The sequence below is a fragment of the Camellia sinensis genome, chromosome 13, assembly GCF_055761805.1.
Source record: "Camellia sinensis isolate YWXY chromosome 13, ASM5576180v1, whole genome shotgun sequence".
NCBI classification, from domain to species: Eukaryota; Viridiplantae; Streptophyta; class Magnoliopsida; order Ericales; family Theaceae; genus Camellia; species Camellia sinensis.
Window position 1 is genome coordinate 79480909 of NC_138973.1, and position 18742 is coordinate 79499650.

Sequence of the window (18742 nt, forward strand, 5' to 3'; positions counted from 1 at the left end):
AAGCACTGGATCATTCCTCCAAAAAGTTGACTGGTCAACGGGATGCGATGACGTGGCCGACACGTGGCTAAAAGACTGACACGTGTCACTGACGTGGCAGATGACGTGTCAAACAAGTGGCGCTGACGTGACAAACATGTGGCGCTGACTGGGAGCTGACGTGGTTATCTTCCTCCTTCAGGATGACGCGCCGACACTGTCAACAGCGCGTGACGGCTCGTGTTGTGCGTGGTCTTCACGCACTTTCTTTGAGGAGAGCGTGTGGGCGCGTGACAAGGCTTCTGGAGCTCTACTTTGCAATTTTGGACTCCTCTCTTCGAGACCTTGCTCCTGGTGTGCTCAAAACTTGATTTTGAGCAACGTAATTTCTGACAGTTTCGAAAAAATGCACTTTGTTTTTCCGAAACGCAACTGATTCGGCTCTGATACCACTTGTTGGGACTGTGAGACACCAAAAATCAATCACACACAATAACACGAGAATATTTACGTAGTTCGGCAATTGCCTACGTCCATGAAGAGCTATTCACTATCGAATTTTTCAGAGAAAGTTTACACACTCATACCTCACTCTCTCACTATAGCACTCTCACTACACTTGAACTCTCACAATCTCCATATCTCTGTGTGTTCATAAACCTCTCTTCCTCACCTCAATTTATACACAATTGAGGAAGAGGAGAGCCACAAACAATTAGTGGGGCGGTGGCCACCCCCATCCACATTAATGGGGAGGTGCCACCCCCACTTCTCTTCAAGTGGGTTCTCCATTTGGGTAGTGGAGAAATGGTGCTGGACACTAACAGTAAAGAGAGAAAGTAGAGATACAAAAGTATAATGGTTAAAATGTTAATGTTTTAAACAATGATTTATATCGTACTAATATATTTCATTAACCATATCCTTAAAATCAAACCAGATCAATCATGGATTTAGGCCTCGTTTGGGAACATGTTATTTTAGTAACTTTTTGACTTTTTGGCTGAAATATGAGATAAAAAAATTAGTATGTTTTTGATTTTTTACGAAAAGATGTACAAAAAGTGGAGAGAAAATGAAATCTTTGATTTTTTAGTATAGGTTATAAGCTTTTTTTTAGTTTTTTTTTTATAATAATTATTTAACTTTTAGGCTAAAACAAGCACATGTCAAACGAGGTCTTAATATCTTATACCCGTAAAATAAACTTATCACCTATTTGTGCTAAAACTTATGAATAGTGAATTTAGGGGCATAACTAAAGAGAAAATTCTATTTAGTTGTAGTGAGAAAAATTATGTTATTTTATAAGTTATTTTACAAAATTTTATGATATTGTTATGAAGTGCATGCCATATGCTCCTTTTTAGGAGTAGGTATATGCATCTCTTTTAAAAATACTAATATGTTTTTTAAAATTATTTTTCTTACTTTCCAAGGTACAAAATTACTAATTAATTTCTTACATTATTTTATTTTATTTTTTGTAAAATTGATAATAGTTTAATCTACTTATTGATTAAGTTTTTATAATCAACTTTAGGGATAAACATTGTCAATTTTGTTGGGAAGATGTTAGACTTCTAGCACACTTCAAGCTAACTTATTTTGGGGGTTAAACCAAAGTTTTTTTATTTTTATTTTTTTATACAACATTTGAACTTATGCACCTTCTGTTTATTTGATACGGTACAAATAGAGGAGAAAAAAAAATAAACAAAAAATAAAAAAATAAAAAACATATGCTTTAATACATATTTTAAACTATGATTTGAGTACGTGAGTTCTCATCAATTTCATTTTTAGATCAACAGAAATAACGTTTTTTTCTTTTTTTTGAATTTTGAATTTTCATTATTAAGAGTTTTGGCTTAGGGGCACTTTGGGAAGATTGGTAAAAATCCAATTTTTTAACTTTTTAACTTTTTTAGCCAAAAAAATCAATTTTTTTACCCAAAATAACCCAATTTTTTGCCAAAAAAGCTATCAAAAAAGTCAAAAAATTAACTTTTTACCAATTTTTCAAAACACCACTTAATAGAATTGCAGTGCATATATCATTAACCATCTTAACAACTTGAGGGTCTTATCAAAAATAAAGCGTTAATTAAGGCTGAGACAAATAAATAAATAAATAAATAAAATTTAAAACCGTACTTCAATTTGATTCTTTTATTTTTTATTTTCTCCATATACAGATCAACATTAATAAATCTGTTTGGAAAAAACTTTTTTGGTTAAAATAGTTAAATAAAGATTATAAAAAAAATTAAAATTAAAATAGTTAATAATATAAAATATCACATCCTACACATCAATCATTCATTTTTTTCTCATAACCATCTATTCAACTACAAAAAAAATTCACAAATCATCTCAAACACAAATTTTTTTTTTTATATCATAAAATAGTCAAAAAGTTAACTAAAATAGCTAAGTTTCCAAACGAGACCATATGGGAATCATATTTCATAATTTGATCCATGATTTTATAATTATGGTTTTAGTTTGGAATCAAAACAAATATAGGCATATATATATATATATATATATATAAATTGTTATTTCTCATAAACACTCAAATATTTGAAAGAAAATTCTTTGATAGTTAAGACGTTTGTAGTCTTTAGTTATAATCTATCGTGGTGTTAGTTATGAATCATTGTAATGTTAATTATGATATTATTTTAGTTACAATTCAAAAGGTCTTTAGTTATACCTTACGTCGTGTTTGATTATTATTCAATTTATTTTTTAAAATTATGACCGCAAAAGAGTTCAGTTATAACATTCATGATAATTAGCCTCTCAAGTATCATAATTAACATATAATATACACCCTTAAGGGTGTGTACCATAACAACAAATATATATAGTACAGAAGTTGTTGGATAATTCTTGAGTGTGCCAGGTATATGTATGCCATATACGTATTTTTGTGATTTAAATTATATGATTTTTTGAAAATTTACGACACGTTTTATGGGTTAACTTACACAAATTTTTGTTAACTTATACGATTTTGTGAGGTAACTAACGTATATTTATGAAAACTTAAGCAAAATTGTGATTTTTCCAATTTTTATGAGTTAACTAATGTGAATTAATGTTTAAGTTACTCAATTTTGTGAAATGACCTATATATATTTGTGAGAATTTACGTGAAATTGTAATTTCTTAAATTTTTACCAGTTAACTTTACACAAATTTGTGTTTAAATTACACAATTTAATAAATTAACTTATGTATTTTTATAAAAATTTACGTAAATTTACATACCTCATGCATATGATGTGCAATCCCAAACACTCTCAATCCTAACATCTTTTTAACCTTTTGCACTCGACTCACTCGTCTCATTGCAACTTGCGGAGGAGAAGCTTGGATTCTTCTCTTTTCTTGATCTTCTTGTTGCAAAAGTCTATATTATAGTAGAGTCTGGCTTGGAAAAAAATCTCAAAGATGAAGACGAGACTGGAAGCTTCGGTTCTGAAACAAGAAATTTGACTGTCGTGAGCAAGAAAAAGATACATACATTAATTGCAAATAATAGACGTGGACCTGCAATCCTTTTTTAAAAAATGACATATTACTTGATATTTAAATAGAAAGAATAAGGTGTATACGTTGCTTCATAACTTTAAAAATAATAGACGTGGATCGACAATTCTTTTTCAAAAAATGACATATTACTTGATAGTTGAATAAATTGTGAGTATATTATTTATTTATTTATTTTTACTTAGCAAAGAAACTCTTATTGATATATTAAAAAAAAATAAAAAAATACATTACGAATACACCAATAAAAGACTAGATAAATCTAATTAATCTTGTACACGCCAAAATTCAAACAAGATTAACACAAAACAAGAATGGCTGACAAGATACCAACCAAACCAAAACACAAGACAGTGATTATTAAGCATAGCCACAAGCATCCAATGAAACAATCATGGTTACATCCTCGGCGAGATGTTTAATCCCCAATGCCGCCTTGAGCTTAAATTTTTTTTTTTTTCCCTAATCCTTCCTGGATAATGAAGTGTTTATGAAAGTACTTTTTTTCAAGTAATCATATTGACCAAATTATGGCAAAGTATATAAGTAATGCTAGAGATACAAAATAATTTATCAAATACCTACATGGTTGTAGAATCTATACTCATATAAGTGTGTAACGCCCTGAAATAATTATAATAATCCAATCCAAGACAACTAATACGAGGTAATAAATAAAACGATAAGCTTCCATTAATCAGAATTAATAAATAAAAGGTGACACATACGATATACATTCATGAATAGTTCATTCTGAATCTACAGCATGAATTACAGGTAATAAAAAGGAACGAAGGCTAAACAGATATTCATATACCGTAAAGGCTTACATCTTTCCAAGTCACTGCTTGGTTACAATGAAAATGAGTCTAGCTCGACACAATTAAAGCCCTTAGCTATGCAAAATAAATACAACAAAAGAGAAGCTCTTACTCTAAATCCCTCCAAGCTACTATCTTGGTGGAGGCATATCACCGACACTTGAAAATGATTTTTCCCAAATAGGGTGAGTCAAAACCCAGTAGAAACAATCTAACACAATGTATGAATCTTAACAAAAATATAAGTATGATAAGCATATCTAATACCCATGATAAAATTATTTATAACTTTTTCACAAAACCCTGCCATGTCGAGTTTTATATCTCAATTCATTTTATCTCAATTCATATGTCATTTCAGTATTTTATTCAGACAACCAAACTGAGGGTACAACTCAGTGGATCTCTAACTAACACATCCATTATACAAATACTTCCATTTTGCCATTTTACGAATATTTCGTCTGCAAGAATTGACACTCATATATACGCGCGATTTTTAGGACTTTCATCCTGAACACACAAGTCAACTTAACTTAATGGAGTCCATTCTTTTTCTTCTCCCAAACATGGAGTATATCCCCTTTCTTCTCTCAAACATCATACATTTACAATGTATCAAAGACATAGTCATATTCAATGACAACGGATAAGAGATTAGTTTCAATTCACCTAACCCTCTTACAATTTCTACAACAATCATATCTATCCTCCGCTAATAACCCAAAACAGATATTTCTAAACAAATATACAATTTTCAAGACAAATAAATTATCCAAATTTTCATAAGTGAGAGGTAACACATATCAAACTCCACCATTTATATAAACATTCATCTAATTTTATATTCCCAATACCAATTTCATTTATTTATACAAAATAACTATTTGAGACATTTTTTAAAAAAAAAAACTTTTTTTTCTTCCAAAATCCACCCCAGCTATCAAAATCAACAAATTTATCACAACACAACCTCACATCTACTCTCATAACCATTTTTAATACATACATTTGAAACCCCTCTTTTGATTTTAAACTAAAACCCTAGGTTTGTTCAAAATCATCCTAAAGTTCCAATATTCTTTACACATCAACAAATAACTAAGTTTAAACTCATAGAAGAGTGTAGAAAGTCCCTTCCTCGAAGCTAGAGATCAAGGAAGCAATGGAGGAACTTCAAAGACGCCGAAATCAAGTTTTGTTCGGACCAAAATTGAGCTCTTGAGATACTGTACATTTTTCCCAAAGACATTAAGGTCGAGAACCAATGGATCTAGGTGTTTTGGAAGAGAGAATATGAGTTTTAGAGAGAGAAACTCTAGATTTAAGGTTTTTGAAATGTTTAGAGAAAGAAAGATGTGAAAAAGTAACTTTTACGAACTGATATACGCACAGTCCACTCGAGTGCAAGAAGTGGCGCTCGAGCGTTAGACACAACAAGTTGTTCCGCTTGAGCACAAGAAGTGATGCTCGAGCACAGAATGCACACTCTCAGTAGTTTTGCAGACAACAGACCAAGGCTCGAGCACAAGAAAGACCGCTCGAGCTAAGACTGCTCGAGCATAAAAAGCACCACTAGAGCATAGATTACACTCTTGCAGTAGTTTTGTAGACCTGTAAAAGTACTGAGGGTTTACCAAGCCCACTCGAGCACAAAAAGTGTCGCTTGAGCGGAGGAGTAAAATTCTGGGAAACGTTTGAAAACCAAGCAGCCAACCTGTTCCAAACGCAACCATTACAATCTAATAGCCAAACTCAAGGAAGTATGAGCGGAAAAAGACATGAACAACATTACGAAACTACGAAACTCGAGTCCAAGATACAAAAGAGTCGTGTTAAAACTGGAATCGCTATAAGTGTTTGATAGACTTTTTGATAGAATATTTAGAATTTTTAACATTTTTGAAAAAATATATATCACATGAATTTTCTAATCTTCTTGAAATTGAAATTAAACCACCAAGAAATAAGAGCCTCCATGATGGGGTAAGGGTTTGTTTAGATGATTTTTTAGTGTTTTTTTTATTAAAATATAAATTGAAAAAAATAATAAATATGTACATATTTATGCATAGTTATTAAAAAAAATTAAAACTTTGATAAAATTTTATATTTATATTTAAAATTATTGAGGATTTATAATTGTGCTAGATGGTAAAAGTAACATAATTTAATTGACTCAATATTTATCTCAACTTAGCCATGACCTAATTATTAGAGAATTGTCTTACTTTGTACCTAAGTAAGAATCACTTAATTCATTTATTTATTAAATTGGTGAATAAATATATATTAGTATTTTTTATAATAAAATATATAAAAGTTAGCTTTTGGATATTGTAGTTGTGCTAGACGGTAAGAGTGACATAATTTAATTGACTCAATATTTATCACAACTTGGACATGACCTAATTATTGGAAAATTGTTTTACTCTATGCCTAAATATGAGCCACTTAACTCATTTATTTATTGAATTGGAGAATAAATATATGTTACAGAATTTATATATTTATATTAAAAATTATTGCACAAATAATTAAATATATTTATGTATGAAAAACTTATATAATACTGGGTCGACCTAAAATATAGAGCTTGTTCTAATTCTACCTTGAGGTCGATTTAAAAATTGATCAATTAATTAGTTAAAAAAGTTAATAATAATCAATTTAAAGTTATGTCTAATAATTTATTAAGTTATGATGAGTATGAGGTAATACTGGATCAAATACTAAAAATAATGTAGAAACTAGATTTGGTTAATTTTTATGCTATAAATCAATCCAATTTTCAGATAACCGTTTTGGTTTATGCCCAACTAGCACATTGCCCACTTATTTATTTTTTAAAATGGTAAAAATATTGTAAAATTTTTTATAATCAAACTAAAAATATATGAATATATATTTGGCATATTTATTAATATTCTAAAACTTCAATTAAGAAATTATATATTTATTCATAAAATATGTCTAATATTAAATTATATTTACATTTAAAAAATTATTAAAGATCAAATTAAGCGAGTTCATAAATTTTATTTTTAGTATAGAACTTGATCAAAAAAGTGAAGTCTCAAAACAAATCATAATTTTCAATTTAAAGTTTATTAAATTTTTATTTAATACAAATTTTCACATAAAATGTTTTAATATTTTAAAAATAATTAATTATTTGTGAAATGAAGTTACCATTATAAAAAATATTTAAAAAATTGTCTTTTAATAGTGTGAAAATCCATTAACTAAAGAATTAAATTGATGAGATATAGAAATTTTTTTTTTTTCAAAACAAAATCAATGAATGTGGCTAATAGGAAGGTGCTTATAATTATAAACATTTCTTTTCACACCCATCACATGTATTGAAAAAATTTATAACTTGGCATAAATATTAGTACATATGAGTGTACAAAACAAATTAAAAAAGTGGAAAAAAATTGTACAAAAGAAATTAAATGTGTATAATTAAATCAAAATTTTTTAAATTTTTTTAATTTTTATCATGAATTTTAAAGATTTGAGGGTAGTCTAAGTCATATATGGAATGAATACTATAGTAATATAGTAAAAAGAAAGTTTTAATTTTTTTAAAAGAAATAAAAATCAGTAAGAGAGGATTAGGTTGGAAAGATATAGAATATTTTTTTATTTTTCTTTGAAAACTATAAATTATGGAATTATTAATATTTTGAAAACTATTACTTTAATAGATTAGCCAATACAACTTTTTAAATTTATTTTTTTTTAATCCAATAAATCTACAAATTTATTTTGAGGTTTTGGAGCTCCCATAATACTACTCATGAAAATCCCATTTTACTTATATAATATATTGATTGATAGATTTGAGCAGGGTGCAAGTTCAACTTGTGCCTGAGTACAGGTCCATAATATATTTCAGCTCAATCTGTGCTTGAGTGCAAGTCTAATTTTTGTCGTGTGTAAGTCAAGTATATATAGGGTGCAAGTCCAGTCTATCTGGGACGCCAGTTTAGCCTGAATGTGATGCAAGTTGAATCTGTGTGAGGGTGTAAGTTTAATTTTGTAGAAGTATAATCTCTGTGGACTGTAAGTCCAATTTATGAATTAATATTTGTGCTGGTGGAATCTTATTTATTATCATTTTTATTAATATTTATATAATATTATATCGAACCCCACATAATAAAAATAGTTCAAATTACGAATATTAATTTTTGTAACTATTTTTAAACTAATTATTTCAACTTTTAAACTTGAACCACTACAAAAAAATTGGTTTTTTGCGACGGCAAAACGCCGTCGCAAATACTCCAAACGCCGTCTCAAAAGGTTTTTTGCGACGGTCAGTGACTTTTTGCGACGGCAAGGGGGGGTCGCAACAAAGGGGGTTGCAAAAAGGTTTGTTTTGCGACGGCAAATGCCTTTTTTGCGACGGAAAAATTCTGTCGCAAATAACATGTAAAAATCTGAGTTTTTTTTGAGACGGCACTGTGTTGCCGTCGCTAAAAATGTCTTTTGCGACGGCAAAAAATACCGTCGCTAAAGGTTTATTTGAGATAGCCCCTAAGCTATCGCTAAAGGACTATTGGCGACGGCAATAAAACCGTCGCTAAAGGCATTACATTTCAACCAATTCCCTATCTTTTGCGACAGTAAAGGTGCCGTCGCAAAAAATCCTGATTCAATTTTTTTTGTGCTGCCGTCTCCAAAAAAAAAAAATGTAATAAAATTATTAAAATTATGAAAATGACCTGTATTAAATGAAAAATAACTTTAAAAAAAATCGATAATTACATAATAATATAAAAAGTCCAGTATATAAATAAAAATTCATCCATAATTAAAAATATGAAAATGATCTTCCATTTTTTTCTTTTTGCTGTCATACATTGTACAAGAAAAACTAACTAAACAATAATATAAAGCTAACAGAAGAAAGGGCATCACTAGCATCATCTCACTAAAGTTTAGTAATAAGAACATATATCTTATTCACATCTTCATGTCTGCCATGGCACAGATGATTTCAAATGAACAGAATGGAAAAATAAGGAAAAATTACAGCTCTCAACACCGCCTTCTCCACTACTTTCACACTATGCACATATTCTTCCTTCAAGTCATCCGGTAGCCAATTACAAACCCTGAAAAATAAGGATTATATTAAAACTAGACTAAAACAAAAAATTTAAAATTAAAATGTGCATCCTTTGAAACCATCATTAGCTAAATTATCAAGACACACCGACAATTCTCCAAGTCACAAAATCATACACCTAAACACCAATCCCGCAACAGGTGACAAACATCAAATGTCTGAAATAAAAGCCACTACATTAATATGGCAATGATATCACAACAATTCAAACTAATTGGCCACTAGTACATGAAATTAAATCCTACAAAACTAACCCAATTAAACATGCTTCCTGGAATACAAGATAACTACATTTGATTACCATCCATGCCGTGATGAACTCAATTAAAAATCCCACAAACCTGATTCAGCTCAACTCAACAAAGTCTGGAATTTCAAATTAAATTCCACTAAAATCATATTTCAACAAATTGGATAGCTTTAATTTCCATGGAACATATTAGCACCACAAAAACCCATTTGAATTTGGGATACAACATTACTACCACTGTACTATATTAACTTTAAACATGAGATAGAACTTAATACCCTTCAACCCTTACTTGGAAAAACTGTAATCACGGTATGATGTAGTTATTGTTGTCTTCAAAATTCCGATTGAACACTCACTAAACTTCCGGACTCTCGCAATGGACAACAATACCGCAACAGTAAAATGGTTAAATGCCCGAAGATCTGATTTCACCAACCCCATAAATTCAAATATGATTTGAAAATCTACTAGTCTGTAAGGTTTTAAGACAAGCTTACAAAAAAATTCAACATGATCAACATGAAGAACATATAAATATACATATGGTAATATGTGAAAAATTGAAATGTAGAACAATAAATTCAGGATTTGATACCTGAAAAGATATTCCTTCCTTCCACTCCTCTGAGGAGAAGCTGTACGTTGTAGTGATGGAAATTGATAAAGAATATTTCCCTATATTAATTGCAAGTGAAAAGTAAAAAAAAATAATATAAAAAAAAAAAAAAAAAAAGTGGTTTCATCAGTAAAAGGCAAAGAAGGGTGTGAAAATGAAAACTGAGATTTTGGGAAAGAAGGCAAGGGCCCTTAAAACCTGAGCTTCTTCTACCTCAAGGATTTTAAACTTACAACTATGAATTAGAGTCCAATGAATTGAAGAGCTACAAGATGTTTCATAAGAAAGATATCATCCTTAAAACTAGCTTCATATGGACTACATAAAAAATAACATTTTGGTCATTTATGCAAACTTGTCAAACAATGCTTAGAAATTAACACAGAATAGGAAATATAAGACTATGGAAAGTAACATGGAAGAGGGACAATAGGGCCTTAAATGAGAGCTACATGTTTATAAACAACTTAAGAAAAATAGCAAACTACTGTAGCATTTTTCACAAACTCTTTGAAACTTTTAAGTATGCCTCATTGCAAGACTAAAGCGTCCCGAAACAATTTAAAACAAAACTATCTAAAAACATAAACCCTTAATTAAGTTCTTTACAAATGTTTTCTGACTACCTAACATGATATCAAATAGAATAACCTGTCATGTAGATAAATTAAATAAAAAAAAGACCCAACTAAAAGGGTGTTTCGTATAGATGCTATATCTATATGGCCAGTATCTATTCACTGTCATTACGAATAATCAACCCATACATCGAAAACAATCATTATAATTTAGCTATGTTGGTTGATTGTCTTATTTGATATTCATTATGAGTATTAAATATGCTATTACAATTTTTTGAGTAAACATATCTCCAAAGAGATGAAAAATATGAAATGGAAACTCTAACCAGAAAATTGAAGCAATAATAGTATCATCGAAAAATTGTCAAGGAGAGTTAACTTCAAAGCAAAAAAAAAAGATTGCTATTTATAATTTCCATGCACACAGTGATCACACATTAAAATTAATTACTGTGCTGTGAGTATATTTATTATGTTCATAAAGTATGACCACCACAAGCATTCTTACCTTCTTTTCTGCAGCCATCTTTAATTTCGCCCAAAATGAATCTGTTAGGACATATCCCATGTAAACATGTTTATTTTGATTTCAACATCAACTATGCTTATATAAGAAACGTATGCAAGCAACATGGAATTGTGAAATGCCACAAATTACACATGAAATGAATGTCACACAGATGGGGAGAGAGAGAGAGAGAAATTAATGGGTTAAAGTAAATACATAAGAAAACAAGATCAGAGATGTTTTCATATATAACTAAAAACATGTTTTCATATATAACTAAAAACATGTTTAGCCTCACATGAATGGGGGATAGGTATCTCCTTTTTCCCCTAAATCACATTTTTCTTTGTGTAATTATAATAAACTGTTTTGAAAAAAACAAAAAAAAAAACAAACACACACGTACATGTACCAGCCCTAAGAGCAGTCTTAGCCAAAACTAAGAGCTTGGTGAACATAAGATTATCAACCTCATACCAACATCCATTTAACCATTAAGTTATTTCATTGATGTTTGAAACAAATGTTTCTGAATAGGATAAACGAAAGAATTTTGACAAATTACACGGATCTAATGTGTGTTCTCAACAATGTCCCTAACTATAAATCAAAGTAGTTCCCATTTTATGGTATCATATCATCATATGGGTTAACAATAATATAAATATTAAGATAAGGAAATACTTCTTAAAGCCTCAAATGTTTGGAAGAATTTAGAACACATCACCTAAGCCAACTGCATAGTGCCCAGTGTTCTTATCCTGCACCACAAAACACCAACACATTACCCGGATTAGTGAATGGAAAATTTGTTGAAGCAGAATAATGGCTGGCTATTATAGAGAAATTGATAACTAAATGAAAATATAGTTGTGAAAAAGGAAAATTATTTTATTATGATCTTTTACAACTATAATTCTTAGCATGAAAGGTTTCAAATAACTATTATTACATTGTTATTTTCAAATCCATCATAATCTATCATAGTATAACTTATCAAATTCAATCTTGAAATCCATATCAAAACTTGGAACTATTCTCCTTGAATAATTATTCCCCAAAACCTTTCATTTCTCAAATGCATATAATCCAAATGCATCATAATTTTAATGTCACTTTATTAAGCAAGCCACATGAACCACAAAACATCCTCAATCAGGCATCTGAGATCAAGTGATGGAATTGGAACACCATATCAAATAGGCAGATAAATCTTAAAATTAACCATTTTCGCACAATATTGCATCGTAAGAGATATAAGTTGCAAGATTTTGTAGATGAGCCGCGGTAATTAATTTAGACTCATCATCAAAACATCGAACCAGTAATAAATACAATAAAACTGCAGGTAAAAGATAAGCTCTGGGTTATTTTTATTGTAATAATAAACTACCTGCGAAAACATTCGCTGCTTGTTGCAATATTGTGTCCTCGCCTTGTTCACGACCGAGTTTGGTGACTTGTACAATCTCTGTACAAAGAGTGAATGACTTTAAAAGGGGAACAAAGAAAGGATCACAGATTCAAAGAAAGAATAGACTAATACAAAATCCCTAACAAATATCTATATAAATCCAACACAAATTAACAAGGAATTAGGTCCCAACATTGTCCTGAATAGAAACAGAACAGATCTGTTGGTCCAAAACAAACAGATTGAGAGAGAGTTTACCTGTGAGAAGATCGGCGGTGCGATGATCGGTGCGATGAGATGAACAACGAGAGAGTCAGAGAGTGATCGGTGCAGATATGAAGAACAACGAAACGAGAGAGTGAGAGAGAGAGACAGTGATGAGTTGAACTTGAGATGAGACTGGGAGAGTGAGGAGACGATTAGGGTTTTTTCATTTTGGTAGAAATTAGGGATTTTGGCTCTAAGAGATTGGGGATTTTGGGGGGCGCGGGAATGGAAGAAAATGGGGAAACCGAGCGGGCGGGATTGGGAAAAAATAATAATAATAATAATAATTTTCAACATAAATGAATATTTAAATAATAAAAAATAATAATAATAATTTTTATTTTTATTATAAATGAATATTTAATGAATGAAAAATTATGATAACCAAAAAAAAAAATTGAATCTCTACTCATCAGAGCATAATACTATGGATTTTTCGTTCTTTCAACTTTCAAAGCAACCAAAATATTATAGATTTCTTCTTTTTTATATTTCTTTGTGGAATCTTCCCAATAATTAGAAACCTAATGCATTTTCACATATTTTATACAATATTTACAATTTTTAGAGATATTTTCATACACTATTCACATACTTCTACACAATTTTTACACATACATCGCAACTAATGACTATAAATCGGAGATATATCTGATATATATATATATATATAAAACAACCATCGGGCCGAGAGAGAGAGAGACAGATTGAGAGAGAGAGAGTTTACCTGTGAGTAGATCGGCGGTGCGATGATCGGTGCGAATCGATGAGATGAGCAACGAGAGAGTAAGAGAGTGATCGGTGCAGAGATGAACGAGATCAGTGCAGAGATAAACGAGAGGGTGAGAGAGAGAGAGAGAGGCGACTGAGAGAGTGATGTGAGGGAGACGATTAGATTTAGGGTTTTTTTTGTTCTAAAGAGATTGGGGATTTTGGGGCACGGGAATGGAAAAAATGAGGGGAACCGAGTGGGCGGGGTGAAAGAAAAAAAAATCATCATAAATAAATATTTAAATAATAAAAATAAATAAATAATAATTTTTATTTTCTTTCCGTTATTAAAGTTGATTTGTTTCATATATATTTTAATGAAAAATATTTTCACTAAAATAAAAGTTAATTTTCTGTAGTCAATGAAAAATATTTTTCTGCGGTCTATTTTTTTTTATTACTAAAAATCATGAACTAATTTTTTGTAGTAGAGGAAAAGGAGCGGCAGCAGTAGTGAAGGTGGTGGATAAGCGATGATGGTGGTGGCGGCGGTGATGGTGATGGTGAAACAGATTAGTGGTGAAGTTGTGGTAGTGGTAGTGTAAATGGAGTGACAAGGGTGAAAGAGAGGTAATGGTAGTAGTAGTGGTAGTGGTGGTAGTGGAGTGGTGGCGATAGTAGTAGTAATGGTAGTCGTAGAGGTGAAGTGGCTACAGTAGAAGTAATGGTGGTGGTGGAATGGTGTTTGCAGTAATGGTGAAGGTGATAGAGGAGATGGATGGTGAGAGAGGGAAATGAGTGAGAGACAGATAGAGAAGAGAGAGAAAGATAGAGTGATGAGCGAGAGAGAGATAAAGAGAGAAAGAGATATAGAGAGAGATAGAGAGGCAGAGAGAGAAATCGATAGAGAGAGACATATAGAAAAATAGAGATAAACAAGAGATGAGAGAGACATATAGAAAGAGAGCGAAAAGAGATAAACGATAAAGAGAATAGAAAAATAGAGAGATACAGAGAAAAGAGATGAGCGAGAGAGACAGAGAGAGAAAAGAGATGAGAGAGATAGAGAAAAGAGAGATGAGCGAGGGAGACATAGAGAGAAGACAAATGAGAGAGATAGAGAGAAGAAAGATGAACGAAAGACACACAGACAAACAGACAAACAGATAGATAGACAAACAGACAGAGAAATAAGAGTGATGAGTGAAAGAGAGAAAGAGAAGAGTGGTGGTAATTGAATGGCATTTGCAATAGTGGTAAATGTGGTAGAGAAGATTAGTAGTGAGGGAGAAAGATGAGTGAGAGACGAATAGAGAAAAGAGATAGAGAGACAGAGTGATGAGCGAGAAAGAGACAAAGTGGTCGCTAAAAGTGCATTTTCTTGTAGTGGATCGATAAATCGATAGGGAGCTCAATAAATAAAGAAGACAGATAATTCAAAACTCTGTTCAAAACTTAATTCAAATCAATTTTTTAAATATTTTAAATATTTAAATATTTTAAAAATATTTTAATTTTGTGAGAGACAGATAAAGAAGAGAGATAGAGAGAGACACAGAGATAGAGTGATAAGCGAGAGAGAGATAGGCAAAGTGGTTGCCAAAAGTGTATTTTCTTATAGTGGATCGATAAATCGAAAAGAAGCTCGATAAATAGAGAAGATAGGAGTAAGAGAGTGAGCAAGTCGAACATAGTGAAGGAGAAATAGACAAATAGGCAAGTAGACACAGAGAGAGAAAAGAGTGATGAGTGAGAGAGAGACAGGGAGAGAGAGATAGACAGAAAAAGAAATAGAGAGAGAAAGAAAGAGAGAGATGGAAAGATAGAAAAAGAGAGAGAAACAAGAGATGAGCGAGAGATAGACAAAAAAAGAGAGAAATAGAGCGAAAAGAGATGAGCGAGAGAGAGACACAGAAAAAGAGAGAGACAGAAGGAGAAGAGAAATGAGCGAGAGAGATAGAGAGAGATAGAAAGACAAGAGAGAGAGAACGAAAGAGAAAAAAAAAGAAATGAGAGAGATAGAGATAAGAGAGATGAGCGAGAGAGACAGAGAGAGAAAACAGATGAGAGAGATAGGCGAGAGACACAGAGAGAAAATGAGAGAGAGAGAGAAACAGGCAGACATAGAAAGAAAGAGAGATAGAGATAGAGAGAAATGAATGAAAAGAGATAAAGAGAAGAGAGAGAGATAGAGACAGAGAGACAGGAAAATGAAAAAATGAATGAAAATAGAAATGTTATATCAAAAGAGTAAGACGACATTGTTTTTTTTAATTTTTTTTGCGACAGAAAAATATCGTTGAATTTATTCAAATCATTTTGTGACTGTATATATATGAAGCTATCTCAAAACCACAATCACCAAAATCTTTTAAAAATTCACTAAATACCAAAAATACAAAAAAAAAAACCATAATTCAATACATTTTTTTTTGTATTTTTATGTATTTATTAATTTTTAAAAATATTTCTTCATAAGTTTTTTATTTTTTTAGATACATCTAAGTAATGTACATCTAAAAAAAATATTTAAAATTTTAAAAATATTCACTAAAAAAAACACGAAAGCCACTTTTTGTGACGGCAGAAAATGCCGTATCAAAAAAGCAGAGTATTTGCGACGGCACCATTTGCCGTCTCAAAAAAGCAGAGCATTTGCGACAGCATTACTTGCCGTCACGAAAAATGAGAGTATTTGCGACGGCAGAAAATACCGTCGCTAATACTCTTATTTTTTGAGACGGCAAATAGTGCCGTCGCAAATGCTCTGCTTTTTTGAGACGGCAAATGGTGTCGTCGCAAATACTCTGCTTTTTTGAGACGGCATTTTCTGCCGTCTCAAAAAGTGACTTTTTGAGACGGCAAGTATGCCGTCGCAAATAGTTCCGTCTCATATATCCAGTTTTCTTGTAGTGAACCAAAAATTAGTTACAAAAATTAATTTTTATATTATATTTCAACTTTAAAAATCTATACAAATATTTTATATTATTTACTAATATTTGAATAATATTAAATCACACCCCATATAATAAAAATAATAATAAATAATATTCCACTCGTACAAATATTAATTCAAATCATACAAATAAAAAATATATATTGGAACCATACAAATATTAATTCACATATTGGAGTTGCACGTTGTAACGCCTTCAAAATAATACATAAAACCCATCACCTTAGACAAGCATTGATATAAAAGAAACCAACCATTTCTATTCATCAGAGTAATTCTTACAACTGTATTACATGTTAACAATAAAAGCAAATGCCCTATGGGCTTACAACTTTCCAAGTTGACACTTGATTACAAAAAGAAGAGTGCTAACTCAATACATATTAAGCCCTTGGCTTGAATTTACAAGTAATACATCAAAATAAACAAAAAGAGTCTTCAACTCTCATCATCATCCAAGCTATGTCCTTGGAGGTGGCATACTACCTGTACCTGAAAATAATGTCCCATAAAGAGTGAACCAACGCCCAATAGAGATATACTAAACACAGTATGAGCAATAACTAAGACATTAGCAATTGATAAATGTTCAATTTCCATAAACCAATTCATAACCCGTTTCCATTTCATGACCACTATGTTCATGTTTCATTTCGATTTCCATTTCTTATCAATTTCACAATTTACATCAACGGCTCAGAACCTGACCAACCACTTATATGAGACAATGACTCATATTAAACATTTCCCATTTTACAATAGATAAACATACTAGTTGTATCAACATCTCAACAGATAAGCATACAAGCTGTATCCACATTTCAACAGATATGCATATTAGCTATATCAACACTTCCAATGATAAGCATATGAGTTGTATCAACACTTCCAAAGATAAGCATATGAGCTGTATCAACACATTATCTGACAAGCATATGAGTTATATTAGTGGAGTCCATCCCCTATCTCCTCCCAAACAACATCCGGTTTAGAGGTCCATCCTCTATCTTTCCCTAAACCGTGGAGTACATCCCCTATCTCCTTCCACACACACAACGTATATACACAAAGGTCATATACACAATCAATCAATACATAACGTTAATGTATTCTATCAACCGTCATACTGTATGACATATCCAATTGATTAGTTTTAGTTTGCCTAATCATCATGCATTGTCTACAACAATCAAAACTATCCTCCACCGGTAGCCCAAGCAATTATTTCTAAACAGATAATAAAAGCTCCAACAGATAAAATATAAATATTTTCAAAAGTGAGCGATTAATAAATCTAACTCTACTATTCTACCATACAAAGAACAAATTTCATTATTTTCAACTCAATTCCATATAACCACAATTTTTCCAAATTAATCATACCAATTAATTTATACACCCAATTACGGTTTTCTAACCCATTTCCCAATATTGACCCAATGGTCTAAATATCAACAACCAACAACTATATCATCATTTTGAAACCCAAAATACATATTATGAGCCCAAAATCACAAAACCCTCTTTAACACATTTTGAAACCCTAAGTCCCAAAATCAACCATTTAAACAATAAGCTCAAAATCTAGGTTAAAACCCATAAGAGTGAGTAGGAATCCCTACCTCAAATTCAGAGCTCAAGGAAAGAAGGTGAAGAAACTCAACGTGCTCCAAAACTCAATATTCTCGGATCAATGGATAGCCCTCGACGATCAACCCAACTTTTACAAAGGCCGAAGGAAGAAGAAACACTCTAACTAGATCAAACCCTAGAGAGAAGGGAGTTTCTAGAGAGAGGAACTCTCAAAATGGCTTTTTAGAAAGTAAGAGAGAGAAAGAGAGAGAGAGAGAGAAAGTAAAAAGTGAATTTAAAACGCCCAGCTGCCAACTGATATACGACATTCCCGCTCGAGCGGAGAACACAACACTC

At 31.3% G+C, this 18742-nt stretch overlaps 1 long non-coding RNA gene across 2 annotated transcripts; it reads right to left on the reverse strand.

Moving 5' to 3' along the window:
• Positions 1-9183: 9183 nt before the first annotated feature.
• LOC114287777 (uncharacterized) lies at positions 9184-13006 on the reverse strand. Of its 2 annotated transcripts, none has more exons than XR_014349104.1 (2): positions 11463-13006; positions 9184-9490 (listed from the first exon to the last, which is right to left on the reverse strand). It is a non-coding gene; the product is annotated as an uncharacterized LOC114287777 (long non-coding RNA). The 2 variants fall into 2 exon arrangements; XR_003638006.2 differs by lacking the exon at positions 11463-13006 and adding an exon at positions 10047-10340.
• Between the last annotated feature and the right edge of the window lie 5736 nt (positions 13007-18742).